Source organism: Leguminivora glycinivorella, chromosome 6 (genome assembly GCF_023078275.1).
Source record: "Leguminivora glycinivorella isolate SPB_JAAS2020 chromosome 6, LegGlyc_1.1, whole genome shotgun sequence".
NCBI lineage: Eukaryota > Metazoa > Arthropoda > Insecta > Lepidoptera > Tortricidae > Leguminivora > Leguminivora glycinivorella.
In genome coordinates, this window is record NC_062976.1 from 7,492,605 (window position 1) to 7,501,076 (window position 8,472).

An 8,472-nucleotide genomic window follows, 5' to 3' on the forward strand; every position below is an offset into this window, starting at 1 on the left:
ACAGACACACACTTTCCCATTTATAATATTAGTATGGATTATACCATAGATTAAATATAAGAAGATCATACCATCCCATACATTAAAATTTAAAATGCGACCGCCTACCTAAGAACGCGCATACTTGTAGATTATGACAGACATTATACTTGTAGATGGCGTTAAGTGTCACTTTTGACATAGATTTATGGCTCGAAAGTGACACAACGCCAATCAACAAATAATCGATGGCAACAAGGCATTTTTTTGTGGCGCCATCTATGTGTGGTGTAGTGTATGCGCGTTCTTAGGCGGTCGCATTATAATGTATGGGATGGTATGATCTTATATTTTAATCTATGATTATACACACTGTGTTACCAGCATAGTGATTTTTTTAAAGGAGCGTAATCTTACACGATTATTTAACTTATTAAATAAAAAAATAAAAAGTTCAAAAACTTTGTAAACTAAAATAAATAGTTTTAGTCTTCTATTTCCCTTAGATATCGTTTTCTCTAAAAAGGATTGTCTATTAGCCTTTTGATGTATACCTACCTACTGACATGAAGTTAGGACTTGTCACTTTCGTGGTTTTTTCTTGGAAATTCCCAAACGAATCATGTCCCAGGGCGATCCATCAAGTCTGTGTGAATCAACATTCGTTGGCAGGCATAGCTGGGCATTAACTCGTTAATCCGTTAATCGTTAATTAACGAAGTTAACATTTCGATTAACGGATTAACTTTTAAGTTAACTTTAAAAAATGTTAACGGATTCGTTAACTTCCGTTAAATTTATCCTAGTCCGTTAATCGTTAATCTAGCATGGCAGGCGCCAGCGGCGCAGCGAAAAACACGTTGTGAACGCTGCTGAAAAAACCCGATGTCGATCGTTAAAAATACGAAATTATATATAAATAAGCTATTATTGTTCTCTTCGCTTCGCTTTTTACCAACGTTGACTCAGTGAATCCTAGGTTTTTACCATGGCGATTGTGTCAGGGCCGCTAATTGGAGCACAATTTATGACCACATTCACTTCAAAACGATGTTTGTGAGGTACCTACTCTGGAAAACGTAAAATTAAACGTTTTAATAAACACGCTTACATATGTGAACATTTCGGGTTTTGCCCTATTGACATCAGGGATGTTTTAAGAGGCTTTGCTGTACTGAACAGTAACATAATACAATATAATGGATTATTGATGAAAGTAAAATTTAATTTTTATCACGTGTTAACGGATTATCGATTAACTTTAACTTCCGTTAAATTTGTCGAAATGTATCGCTTTAACGATTAACGAAGTTAACTTTTTTAGTAGCGGATTAACGATTAACGAAGTTAACTATTTGATTAACGGTGCCCAGCTATGTTGGCAGGGAAAAACAAATGACTTTCATTGAAACATCACATTTTTGTCATGAAATATGAAAAATGTACCTAGGTAACTATTTATATGAAGCAATCGAAAATAGCGTCCTAATCTTTATTAACGTATGTTTAAAATTATTGTACTGAAAACATACTTGTTTTAGTGATGGTTTATTCGAATTTTACATAACGCTTCTAACTAAATGGTTCGTACTGAATCAATCACTTTCAAGAAAAGAACGTTCTCCCATCTCAAAGGCAAGCGACGCGCGTACAACCCGTTGTTCACAGCTAACCATCAAGCAATTTGCAGAAGTAAAAAGAGAAAACAATTATACAACTACTTATTGGCTCTGTGAGCTGTAAAACATCGCGATATGCTTGGAAAATAGGAAAATTCAAAACAGTTCTTAATGTCATTATCACACTCAAGTCACGATGATCCAAAGCTTCAAAAACGCTATTGTAATGTTTAAGTCTAAATATTTATGCCAATTTGCCAAACTTTGCATTTTCTGAAATTTCCTAAAACTGGATCGAAAAAAAATCTTAATAAAAAAAAACCAAACAAAATTTTACGAGAAAGGTTGAGAATCGCGACCCGTAGAGGAGGACATATGAACATACAAAAAGCAAATCGAGTTAAGGTACTTTTGTTGGCTCATATACATAATATTGTCACCCTAGTGTACAATAGGCCAGTTTCCTACTAGTCAAATCAGCTTCTTTTTAAGAACTGTCAAAACGATTTGCTAATATGGAATTACTATGAAATACTGAGACTTTATATCTTTCTCTTTGACTTATTAAATAGAAATTGTTTAAACATAACTACTGTCCATATTTTCTTCTAATTATGTGGTGCTTTATTTCGTGTACTGCATATAATATTTTATTTTAAATATAGGAAACTAGCCTATTACGGCGAAAATGTGGGTAACGATATAAAAAATGCCATGCATGCCATTCATCATGTTATCAATTAAATTTCTTCCAAAAATTACTTACATAAGAATCGTAAAATTTATTGCAAAATGTCAGATCATACGAAATAGGTATCTCTCTTTGTACCAAACACATGGTGATATGAATAGAAATGCCGTCACAAGACTCACAAGATTTATTGTTTTACAAAAGTATTCATTTATTTAAGTAAGTTTTACTACAGCAATACAGTTTACTTATTCTTACCGGGGAAAGAGTAACGTTCTAATATTTTCATAGACATTTTAATTTAGCCCCATGTTCCGCTTATATTACATGACCTTATTAAGAAGAGAGCGGTGATATTTTGGTATAAAAATAGCACTGGATGGCATCCAGTGCTATTTTTTAATGATGCAAAACCTACAGCGGCGCAGATCTGAGGGCCTATCGCGAATACAGTTCGAAAATGGCATAATATTTTCTCTGTCTCTCCGACTTAGTGTAAAAGGGAAAGATGTCAGTAACTTGTGAAGTTCGATGTTAGCAGAGGTCTGACATGTGAACAAGCCGGATGTTCTGAATTTGTTTGCGGAGAGTTCGTTTGACTTCCGGCGGAGCCTTTTCATCTTCCTCCGTATTTTGCTTGTGTAATATATGTATACGCGTCATTATTATGTGTGGATTTATATTATGAACGCAAACATTAATGTTAGGGACCTGTTTAAGAGCATCATATTATGTAACTCTAAGGACCGGTACAGACGGACTGAAATCCAAATGCGACTTTCATGGCATTATTTTTACGCACGTGGATTACGTGGCAACTACAACGGCGGGCTTGGGGTTTCCATGCCACTTTATCCGTCCGTCCGTTTATAGCCCGTCTTTATCTGCCTTAACCAAACTAAGCATAATAGTTTTCATCACATTTGCTGTTTAAATGTATCATTGCGTTTACGTGTATGAAGCATAATGTACTATTTTATTCCCAAGGGAATAATGGATTTAGTTTTAAAAATTAATACAATCCGTACAATACTTCAGGCAAAGGATGTTTCAATCTGCCAAGGATTTTTATTGCACAACCAAAATTTGACTATTAAGCTATAAATTAAATGTATTATACGGTATGAAAAATGCATTTTATTTATGTTTCACAATTATTTCAGTGTGTTTTGCATTTATTTCGTAAATTTAACTCAGATTAAATTGTTATAATTTACAATCTGACAATATGCTCTCTACTCGCGCTTGACCGCGTGCGTACGCGAGGCACCCACCGTTGCCTAGCAACGGAGAGTACCTACAACAGATCAAAATATTTAAATGAATGAAAAATAAGTAACATTTTAGTTCATTATATGATTCATATGCTTTTTTGAACGTTGCATTTAATTTATATGCAGTATTTTCGTGTTTGTTTTCGTTCAAAAAGTGTTTGTTATGAAAAATAATGGATTTAATATGAATAATCTGATGTAGATCAAGATACACTACTGGTCGCAACGCCGCCGGTTGAAGGTTTTGCCTTATGATTGTTTCCTCTGTATTTTTCTCTCAAATGTGATGAAAAACATTGTGTGTAACTCAGGAGGTAAGGACATTAAAGACTTGTGTCTATTATTCACTCCTGCCTGCGGCAGTCGAGAATAATACACGTGTCTTTAATGCCCCCCTTACCTCCCTTGTTGCACAATGTACTATTTTATAGCAGTGTGAACAGGTGTGGATATGATTATGATCATACATGCTAGTATATATGGATGCTGATAAGCAACAATGTGTCAAACCACACGCCAACCATTTTGAGAAAATGGCGTCTAAAGATTTTTTCTCATTTCTTTGTGTTTCTCTTAAAAAAAATTGTTTTTATATAGATTGTTGTGTTTTTCAGCTACAATACGTTCAGTAGTAGTGATTATTGTAGCTTAATTTCAAAACAAACTTCAATTTGACGAAATAATGCCCTTTTCTTTTATTGCGAATTGTTCGACGACGTCAAACTTTTTCAAGACTGTGTTATGATACTTAACCCACTTTTGCTAATTGTTTAAAAATATCTATGAGTCTTAAATAAACATGTTAAAGCACATAAATTGTTATTGTAAAATACTCTACCTATGCATATTTATTTTTAACTTTATAAGTGTTAAGTAATGGTCACTTATGTTATTAGGTATGTAGGAATCAATACATTATTTATTAATCAAACCTTTTAATGATTTTTCTACTCCCGAACTGTTATTCGTCATTTACAGGATTGTGCGTATCGAAAAAACTGAAAACGCATTGTTTGGTTCTGTAATCATGGCAACGCATTGCATTAACGATACTGCGTGCGTGCGCGGAAAGGCTTTGGGCAGCTGAGCTGACAGTGCAAACCTTTGCAATACAGGAAACAGTGTGAATTTCGCGAGAATTATTTAAAAAAAACTATTAAAAACCAAGTGCATGGTCTTTGTAAAAGTATTGTATGCAATGGTGTTTAACTGACTCCAAAATACTCGTGGAAAGTACGCCACTCATATTTCTTGACCTCCTTTAAACGCCTGTTGAATAAAATACTATAAATTAACTATTAGAGTAATGATCATTTCTAGACACATATTTAAATTATCTGTGCTTTTTCAACAAAAAATCGTTACAAAAATCAAATAATCATCTTTAAAAAAAATAAACTACTTATCTAAAATATACAACAAAATATTTTTTGACGCTAAGAAATAGACTAAGTCATTTAAATTATGAATAACTTATGACTTGTACAAGAACAAAACATAAAATATATTTAACAAAATAATAAACTACCATTCAGTAACTATTCAAAAATCAAACAATATTTTTATGCATACATTAACACGTCTTAATGTAATTAGTAATTATAAAAAAATAGTAGCTTATATTAGATTTTTATATAAACACGTACTTGTAAAGAATGTTTGCAAATTATAATAACGAACATGTATATTCATAACTTAAAATGTTCAATTTCGTACTGAATTTACCATTCATGTGCAAAAATATACTAATGGACTAAGTCATAACTTATTCAAACATAAATTAATATTAACAGTTATATTTTACAATATAGTGTCATGGTACTTATACACCAAAAACGAACAATTTATGACCTGAATATAATTTAACAATAATGACTTATGTTTTATAACACGGGTCGTAGCATAAAACAACGAATAAAATATCATTTTGCAATAATCATTCAAGTCTCATAGTGGGTAACTATGTCATTTTTTACGTTTTGCAAGAATGAGTCAAGTGTAAAAAAATCGTTGAGTCAACCCTCATAACACATTATTGTAATTTAAATATGTCTTCTGCCAATTACTATAATAAGTTAAGGTTCTTGACACATTAATGCAAAACAGGCAACACGCGATAAAGGATTTGTGTTAACCTATTTTTTTACTTTTGGGATAGTAAAAATTTTCGAAATGAAAAGGTCATTTTTGCAAATAGAAGTTTAAAAAAGTTTGGCATTAAAATCATTTTTTTAGACACATTATTGCTCACCATCCAACATCTGCGTGGCGAATTCACGAAAAATCTCATCTCTATTTTTTAGTACCTTTTTTGTCGTTTCGGTCGCAGAAATGATTCGGCTACGGGGACATAAAAATATTGCTTATAAACCATCTAACAGATTGAATAATGGAAAAAAGTACTCACAGTACTCACTAATTAATTTCCAAAATTTGGAATTTAAAAAGTGTGTTATAAAGTGCAAGTGTCCGAAAAATAGTTTGCAAACTTGATTTATAGTCGCTGAATGCGTCGATGATTTATTTGTTTGTTTACTGCAGTTTGCTCAGTTTTCCAAACTTTGTAGAAAATAGAATGGAAATAAGTCACGACTCACGTGGGAAACGGAATGTCAGTTCAAAATAGTGTCGAACACTGGAGCGGTCGAACTGAAAATATGTTTTTGAACTTAACGGATGATTGGCCTGCGACTTGGGGTTTCGGTGTGTACGCCACACATATGCTCTTGTGGCACGGACGTGGACCGACTGAGACACCATGGATTATCTTGTCAAAAAAGTGCAGGCCGTTTTTCGAGACATGCGTCGCTTAATGACATTATCCGTCGGTTCCTTGCAACCATCAATGTGCCTGCTCTCCTTGAGCCGACTGGCATAATCAGAGATGATGGCAAGAGGCCTGATGGAGTGTCCTTGGTCCCTTGGAGTATGGGACGAATGTTAGTGTGGGATGCTACCTGCGTAGACACATTGGCACCGTCTCACCTCCAACGGACCAAGATAAAAGCGGGCGCAGCGGCAGAAAGTGCCGAAATTTTGAAACGTAATAAATACAAAGGTCTTGGCAAAGAATACCTTTTTGTACCCTTTGGTGTAGAAACTCTAGGTCCATGGGGCCCCAGCGCGAACAAGTTGTTCACAGAAATCGCGAAGCGTCTGGTTGAGGTAACTGGTGACCGAAGAGCTGGCGACTTCCTCGCTCAACGTATCAGCATTGCGATACAGCGAGGAAATGTCGCCAGTATCCTTGGTACAATGCCTCAAGGGCCTATTTTAGACATTAGCTAGCTTTTAAGTTTAGTCTTAGTTTCTTATATAATTATGTAAATATGTTCATGTAAATAAAGAGTTTAAATATATAACGGATGAATTCGAACGTCCTAACTTCAATTAAAAAAAAAAAACTTTTTTCGTTAGAACCCTCTTTACATTTCACTACAGTCAAAGAATACCATATTAACTCATATATTATGACTATTTTTGACCTATCAATATGAGCCTTCGACTGAAGCTTTTCTAGTATTATAGTCGTAGACATCTCCTCAGCAGTCACAGACAAAACACAATTCTGATTCATGATTATCACATCGCCCCTTCGCTATTCTTGACCCAATAAACAGTGCACTCTGTTCCCACATTCCTAAAAATCGATATGCCACGTTCCTGTTTCAGTCATGCCCAATGCCACGCTTGCGATGGAACACTGACACAATGCACAATGTGTGATGCTGTGAGTTTTTAGTATGTTACTCAATTTCGAAAATGTCTCGGAAAATAATTTAACTTTTAATTGTTACAATGTCAACTTCTGAGCAACATAACTGTTATTATTCATTAGTGGAAACTGTGTGACTTGTGAATGTGTAATCTGATTTTACTATATGTATTGTTTTGCCTGTTTGTTTCCCAAAGGTTTAAATAAATAAATAAATAAAATGGCATTGTAATGAGAAAGTAAATAGCGCCATCAATTTACTAATAGGACCAAATTTTACTCATACTCATACCTACTATTTCCGCGAGATTAACGCTATCCAATTAAAACCATTCATTTTGTTTTTATTTTGACTCATTTATTGAATAAAGAGTACGAAGTATGAAAAACATTTTGGTCACATAAAAAATTTCAGGACCTATTCATTCGATGAGCGGGTTATATTTTGATACTGAATTTGTTTTTTTGTCTAAATATACCTATCCTATGATTGCTTTACGGATTTTCAATTTCTTTTGAATTAACAGTAAGTACCTTTTTGGTTGATGTTGACTCGTTGGCCCGTTTTGTCCCACACTAGCGTAAGTCATTCTTAAATAATGTAGATATTCTTACATTTTGTTAGATTAAATCGTCAATAATTAAATTTAGAATATGGACACCAGCCAACATTTCCAGCAAATTACAAAAACAACTTGTGAAAATGTCGTTGAGTGTTATCGTATATAACGGTTCACATATACACCAATTTTGCCATAATCGGATTATTATGATATGAACCTCGTGTGACGAAAACAACCCACTCTGAGCTAATAGGATTATTTTTTATTGTGGATCTAAAGCTTTTATAAATCTGTGAAAATTTTAATCTCTAGGTAATTGGAGATATGCTCAGGCATTTTGTTCATTTACTTTTTTCAAAAGTTTTACGAGACAAATAAAAATCGGAAATAAATTGCTTCTTTGTGACACGTGCTGCTTTTCACATGGCTTGAGTGGAAATTATTGTGTTCCAAAAAATATGCTACAAATTAAAATATGTAAAAACAGAAAACTTTAGCTTTGATCTTATTAGGTCACAAAAATGCCACTTGAGTCCTCTTAGCATGGCCGAAATGGCCCTTTGGTGACGTGAAAAATTTCACGATATCATTGAAACAATTTAAATTTGATTATTATTGTTTTATATCGCAC